This window comes from Pseudophryne corroboree, chromosome 1 (genome assembly GCF_028390025.1).
Source record: "Pseudophryne corroboree isolate aPseCor3 chromosome 1, aPseCor3.hap2, whole genome shotgun sequence".
NCBI classification, from domain to species: domain Eukaryota; kingdom Metazoa; phylum Chordata; class Amphibia; order Anura; family Myobatrachidae; genus Pseudophryne; species Pseudophryne corroboree.
Window position 1 is genome coordinate 298,714,697 of NC_086444.1, and position 7,823 is coordinate 298,722,519.

Sequence of the window (7,823 nt, forward strand, 5' to 3'; positions counted from 1 at the left end):
CATACCCATGCAACCCACAACAAAAGCTGTTAGTAAAATTTGACTGTTACATAACTACATGTCAAACGTGTTCAGAAGTATCCTATATAAATGCAAAAGTATAACCAAGTATATAACATGCTTCACATAAAGATCTCCTAACATATGACATACACAAAAAAATTTGACTAAATAACTTTCTAAGTGTCTGAAATGGAGAGAGTTATGGTAGACTTACCATTGTTAACTCTTTCTGCGAGGTACATTGGGTTCCACAGGGAAACATCGGTGCGTAGAGTGGATCTTGATCCAGAGGCACCAAAAGACTAAAGCTTTACGCTGTCCCAGGATGCATTGGGGCCTCCTCTATAACCACGCCTCCAGGCACTGTGAGCTCCGTTTCGTTAACCAGTCCAATGCAGGAGCAGGTAGTTAGTCACATAGAACCACATTCTCACGACAAGAGAAGGGACCAGCGGCTAATGCCATACAAACTCGTAGAAGCTAGGTGCGTCAGGGTGGGCGCCCTGTGGAACCCAATGCACCTCACAGAAAGAGTCAACAATGTTAACTACCATAGCTCTTCTTTTCTGCAGCAGGTTACATTGCTTTCCACAGGGAAACATCGGGGATGTCCTAAAGCAGTTCCTCAAGGGAGGGGACGCGCCTTAGCTTGTACGAGAACCCAGTGTTCAAAGGAAGCATCCTGGGAGGCGAAAGTATCAAAGGCGTAGGGGTATATGCAATTGCCGGCGAATCGCGGCAATTTTTCGCCTGTTTTTAATTCGACACAATTCGACCGTCGAATTCCGGCAGGTGGGTGCCGGAATTCAACATATTCAATAAAAAACGGATTCGACAGTCCCGCTGTCGAAAAACGTCCGATTTGACGGATTTTGATTAGACTTGTAAAAATTTAAATAAAAAAAAAACGGGAAAAACCGCGAAAAAAAATTGCGTGGGGTCCCCCCTCCTAAGCATAACCAGCCTCGGGCTGTTCGAGCCGGTCCTTGTTCTAAAAATCCGGGGGAAAAACTGACAGGGGATCCCCCGTATTTTTAAAACCAGCACCGGGCTCTGCGGACAGACAATGCCACAGCCGGGGGTCACTTTTATACAGCGCCCTGCGACCGTGGCATTAAATATCCAACTAGTCACCCCTGGCCGGGGTACCCTGGAGGAGTGGGGACCCCTTCAATCAAGGGGTTCCCCCACCCCAGCCACCCAAGGGCCAGGGGTGAAGCTCGAGACTGTCCCCCCCCATCCAAGGGCCCCATCCAAGGGCTGCGGATGGGGGGCTGATAGCCTTGAGTAAAGTGAAAGAATATTGGTTTTTCCAAAAGAACTACAAGTCCCAGCAAGCCTCCCCCGCAAGCTGGTACTTGGAGAACCACAAGTACCAGCATGCGGGTGGAAAAACGGGCCCGCTGGTACCTGTAGTTCTACTGGGGGGAAAAATACCCAAATAAAAACAGGAGAGACACACCGAGAAAGTAAAAGTTTATTTCATACATGCAGACACATACATACTTACCTATGTTGACCCGCCGACTGCCACGCCCCCCTCGTCACTGAAGAATCCGTGGTACCTGTGAATAAAATTATACTCACCTGATCCAGTGTCCGGATCTTTTTAAATAATCCTCGTACTTGGCAAAACAACAAAACGGCAACCCGGACCAAACGGACTGAAAGGGGTCCCATGTCTACACATGGGACCCCTTTCCACGAATGCCGGGACCCCACGTGACTCCTGTCACAGAGGGTCCCTTCAGCCAATCAGCGAGCGCAACGTCGTGGCACTCTGCTGATTGGCTATGCGCGTCTGAGCTGTCAGACAGCGCATCGCAAAGCCTTACCATTATATTCAATGGTGGGAACTTTGCGGTCAGCGGTGAGGTCACCCGCGGTCAGCGGCTGACCGCGGGTAACCCCACCGCTGACCGCAAAGTTCCCACCATTGAAACTAATGGAGGGAGCTGTGCGATGCGCTGTCTGCCAGCACAGACGCGCATACAGCCAATCAGGAGAGTGCCACGAAGTGGGCTTCCTGATTGGCTGAAGGGACCTTTCTGTGACAGCAGTCACGGGGGGTCTCTGCATTCGGGGAAAGGGGTCCCATGTGTAAACATGGGACCCCTTTCAGTCCGTGTGGTCCGGGTATTCGTTTTTTTCGTTTTGCCAAGTACGTGGATTACAAATCACAGGACACTGGATCAGGTGAGTATAACTTTATTCACAGGTACCTCGGCTCGTCGGATCAGGAGACGTGGCAGTCGGCGGGTCAACATAGGTAAGTATGTATGTGTCGGCATGTATGAAATAAAGTTTTACTTTCATGGTGTGTCTCCTGTTTTTATTTGGGTATTTTTATTTCCAGTAGAACTACAGGTACCAGCGGGCCCGTTTTTCCACCCGCATGCTGGTACTTGTGGTTCTCCAAGTACCAGCTTGCGGGGCAGGCTTGCTGGGACTTGTAGTTCTTCTGGAAAAACCAATATTCTATCATTTTACTCAAGGCTATCAGGGGGGAGGGGGGAGGGGACAGCCTCGGGCTTCACCCCTGGCCCTTGGGTGGCTGGGGTGGGGGTAACCCTTGATTGAAGGGGTCCCCACTCCTCCAGGGTACCCCGGCCAGGGGTGACTAGTTGGATATTTAATGCCACGGCCGCAGGGCGCTGTATAAAAGTGACCCCCGGCTGTGGCATTATCTGTCCAGCTAGTGGAGCCCGATGCTGGTGTAAAAAATACGGGGGACCCCTACGCTTTGTCCCCCGTATTTTTTGCACCAGGCGCAGAGCCCGGTGCTGGTTTTAAAAATACGGGGGATCCCATGTCAGTTTTTTACCCGGATTTTTAGAACCAGGACCGGCTCGAAGAGCCCGAGGCTGGTTATGCTTAGGAGAGGGAACCCCACGCATTTTTTTTTCCTGATTTTAACCATTCCATTTAAAAAAAATATATATATATTTTAAAAAATATATAAATACTTGTGCCTCCAAAATAGACAAACCAAGTACCTAATCCCTTCTAATATAAATAGATATGCTATTACCAATAAAAAAACACACAACAAAAAACTTTTAGAAATTTTTATTAGATTGCGCCAGCAAAGTGTGGCGGATTGAAAATGACGAATTTACAATCTTCAATTGAATATACTTTTGTCGAATTGCCGCATTTGTACCATTGCAGAAATGTCGAATTTGACAAATGTCGAATTTCAAAAAGTCGAATTTTGAAAGTCATTTTTTTTGCCGAAAAGTACTGAATTGCATTGTCGAAATTTTTTTTTTGGGGCGAAAATGTCCCGTTTTTCCGACAATTTCGGGAATTCGACCGCAATTGCATATACCCCATAGAATCTAATGAACGTGTTCACCATGGCGGACCGCCAAAGAAGGTCCAACAGACCGAGTAGAATGGGCTTTAATAACAGCAGGAGCTGGGAGTCTAGCCTGCGCATAAGCCTTCGCATAAGCTTGTGCAATCACCATTCTAATCCATCAGGCCAAGGTTTGCTTATTCACAGGCCTTTGTGGAAACCAAACACAAAAAGGGAATCTGACCTCCTGCTGGAGGCAGTCCTCTCCACATATATACGGAGAGACCTTACCAAATCTAAGGACCGCTCTTTGGAGGACAAATCAGAAGTAAAGGCCAGAACCAAAATCTCTTTGTTAAAGGTGAAAGGATAACACCACCTTAGGTAAATAAACTGGGCGAGTACTAAGAACTGCCCGGTCACGATGAAATATCAGACAGGGTGGACAAAGCGTCCAAGTCCGACACCCTTCTAGCAGAGGCAATAGCCATTTAAGGTTCACCGACTCAAGAGGTTCAAATTGAAACTCTTGCAGGGCATTCAGGACAACAGACAGATCCCATGGAGCCACAGGAAGGACATAGGGCAGCTGAATCCTTAAGACACCCTGAGTGAATGAACGTTCGGTGTAGACGCAATTTTTCTCTAAAACCAAACCGACAAGGCAGATATATGTACCTTGAGAGAGGACAGATAAAAACCCAAATCCAAGCCGCGTTGCTTAAAAGCCAGAATTCTGGAAGTTCTGAATCTGTATGCAACATAATTCTTATCAGCACACCAGGTGAAGTAAGAATTCCAGACCCTGTAATAAATCCGGGCAGATGCCGGTTTGCGGGCTTTCAACATAGTTTGGATGACCGCCTGAGAGAATCCTTTGGTCCTCAGGAGCAATGCTTCAAGAGCCACGCCGTCAAAGCCAGTCTGGCCAGGTACGGATTAAGACATGGGCCCTGTACGAGGAGGTTTGGGCGCTGATGAAGTAGCAGGGGATATTCTGTCGATAGACCCTGCAGGTCTGAGAAACAATGCCATCTGGGCCATGCTGGAGCGACTAGAAGAAGTAGTATTCATCCTTCTTGTTTGAACTTCCGCAGGACTCTGGGCAGGAGTGACACTGGAGGGAACACGTAGGGCAGCTGAAAGTACCATGGAATTGCCAGTGCATCCACGAACGCTGCTTAAGGATACCTGGTCCTTGATCCAAAAACCCGAACCTTGCGAATGTGTCGAGACGCCATCAGGTCTACATCTGGTAGGCCCCAATTGTCCACTAGGAGTTGAAAGACTTCCGGATGAAGACTCCACTCTCCGGCGTGCACGTCCTGATGACTGAGGAAGTCTGCTTCCCAGTTCAGGGCGCAGGGAATGAACACTGCCGATATAGCTGGCAGATGGTGTTCCACCCAACGAAGGATTTTTGACACTTCCATCAAAGGCATGCGGCTTCGAGTGCCGCCTTGATGGTTTATGTATGCCACCGTTGTGGCATTGTCTGACCGTACTTGAACAGGCCTGTTCTGTACCAGAGGCATGGAGAGAGTCCATGCATTGAACAATGCCAGAATGTTTATTGGGAGGAATGATTCCTCCTTGGTCCACCGAACCTGAGAATAGTGTTGGTCCAACACCGCACCCCATCCCCTCAGACTGGCGTCCGTTGTCAGCAGGACCAAGTCAGGGATCCAGAAGGGACGGCCCCTTTTCAACTGCTGGTCCTGCAGCCACCAGGTTAGCGATAGACGCACCTCCAGAGCCTGATGAGGTAGGCCATCCCACTTGGAAAGTATTAACCTCTGCAGGGGGAGAGAATGAAATTGAACATACTCTACCATGTCGAATGCAGACACCATTAGGCCAAGTAATTAAATCGCCGAGTTTATAGACACTCTGGGGTGACAAGAAAGCATCTTATCCTGTCCTGGAGCTTCAAGACTTTTTCTAAGAGACAGAAACAGTTGATGACTGTGTGTGGCCAGGAGTACCCCCAGGTGCACCATGCTCTGAGCTGGGACCAGCGAGGATTACGTCCAATTGATGAGTCACCCGTGAGCGTGTAGGAAGCTTACCGTCGGTTGTAGATGACTGAGGAGGACATCGTGGGAGTTTGCCAGAATCAGCAAGTTGTCCAGATACAGCAGGATCCTCACTCCCTGGCAATGGAGAAGGGCCGTTATTACGGCCATGACCTTGGTGAAGATTCTAGGAGTCGTAGCCAGTACAAATGGCAGAGCCTGGAGCCGATAGTGGAGGTCGCCAACAGCAAACCGCAGATACTGCTAATGCGACATGGCAATAGGTATATGAAGGTACGCATCCTGTATATCCAAGGATACCATATAGTTACTGGGTTCCATAGCCAGTACAATTGAGCGCAGTGTTTCCATATGGAACTTGAACACTCACAAACTTGTTCAGTGATTTGAAGTGGAGTAGAGGCCGAAAAGATCCATTGGATTTCGGAACTATAAACAGGGTTGAGTAGTAACATCTGCCTATGTGGGACCGAGGTACCAGCACTACCACTCCTGTATTCAGGAGGGAACGCACAACCTTTTGCAGAGCTTGCACCTTTAACGGATCAGAGGGGAAACAGTGGTGCAAAACTGGCAAGGGGGACGTCTCTTGAATGAGACTGCGTACCCGTGAGAGACAATTTCCCGCAGCCATGCATCTGAAGTGGTCTTTAACCAGACCTGGGTGAACTGCAGAAGTCTGCCTCCCAACCTGGGGTCCCCCAGGGGAGGCCCGCCCCATCATGTGGCAGGCTTGTCTTGTTTAGAAGCAGGCTGACGGGCCACACAGGATTGTTTAGCCTTGGGCTTTGTGGTTTTGGGAGCACAAGACTGTCTCAGGTATGCATGACCTTTTGATTTCCCTTGAGGCGAAAAGGAACTAAAAGTGGTAGCTTTTGCCTTCTGTGCAGAAGGATTAGTATTTGGGAGAAAAGCAGTCTTAGCAGCTGCTAACTCAGACACAATTTTATTAAGGTCTTCCCCCAAACAAAATGTCCCCCTTAAAGGGGAGCACCTCCAAGGTCTTTTTGGAGTACAGGTCCACCTTCCATGACCTCAACCACAGAACACGGCGAGCCAGGACAGACGTAGTCGACGTCTTGGCTGCCAACACACCCGCCTCAGAGGATGCCTTCTGAATGTAGTAGACAGCGGTGGTAATGTGAAACCGGTATTGTCTGGCATTGTCAGATATATCCTCGGGCAGCTCTTCCTCTAATGCCTGAACCCATTCTTCAATTCCTTTTGCAGCCCAAGAGTCTGCAATAGTGGGCCTATATACAGCACGTTAGGGAGTAAACAGACTTCAGGCATCCATCCACCCGCTTATCTGTTTGTTTCTTCAGTGAAGTGAAAGTGGTGATAGGCAGAGTGGATGACACCACTAGGCGGGTGACTTGAGAATCCACCAGCGGTGAATTTTCCCACTTGTTACATAACTCTGGAGGGAGAGGATAGCGAGCCAAGGCCCGTTTAGACAGAGGGAATTTCTTCACTGGATTAGACCAGGGTTCCTGCCTGAAGTTCACCAAATGGTCAGAATGGGGTAATCGATTTTTAAACAACTTCTGCCTTTTAAACATATCAGTTTTCTTAGCCACAGTAGTGGGATCCTCATTAGTGATTTTGGAGGATTTGCTTAATAGCAACCACAAGGGCAGGGACATCAATTTGCAATAGAGAATCCTAGTCAGAAACACCTGATTCAGTGTCTGACAGGACAGTACGCCCCCCCCCCCCCTCCTCTTCAGATTAAATATCTAAGAGATTAGTGGATTGTGTGGAGGAAGCAGCCCGCTTAGATGTACCAGAGACACGGGAGTGACCTGGAGTAGATTTAATTGGTGCAACTGGGTAAAACAATTTTTCCGCCCAAGGAGGATTAACCATAGGGACAATTTGTGGCTGTAGTGGCACTGGTGGCCCCATAGGGGGCATAAGGAATTCCACCAGATTACCTAGTAGGTTTGTGAACACAGCCCAGGGTGGCTCCTGGTTGCAGGAGCTGCAGACTGAGATGTATGACACATAGTACACAGACAATCATACACAGCTTCCCCCTCTGGTAAATCTTTGCTGCATGCTCTGCATGATGCAGGAGTGTCAACAGACTTACAGTCCTTCTTGTTAGACATTGTACACAAATGCAAGAGCGGTTTACTGCAATAAAGCCAGACAGAACACCTGCAAATAAATCCGTTAGTATATGACTGAATACACAGTACATAGCACAAGCACATAAACCCAGTATTATGTGACTGAGTACACAGTAGAATACACATAATAGGTAAATACTGTGACACACCAATATAAATATATATATATTTTTTTTTAAATTAATTAGTGTTCACGCTAGGCCGTTTTAGCACGGTGTTGCGCCATGTCCAATTTTTATTTTTTTGAAAGAGCAAAATCTGCCCTGCCCTTTCTGCGGCACCCTGCTGAAACAGCCTGCCCGCTTCCTGCTCTTACAGCATTCACGCTAGGGGAGAGCACTTGGGGGA

The 7,823-nt window shown here is 48.3% G+C and overlaps 1 protein-coding gene across 10 annotated transcripts in view; it reads right to left on the reverse strand.

The window, feature by feature from the left end:
* Positions 1 to 7,823, reverse strand: part of ATXN2 (ataxin 2) — a 381,295-nt gene that overhangs the window by 157,451 nt on the left and 216,021 nt on the right. The gene's annotated exons all lie outside the window — the stretch shown is intronic.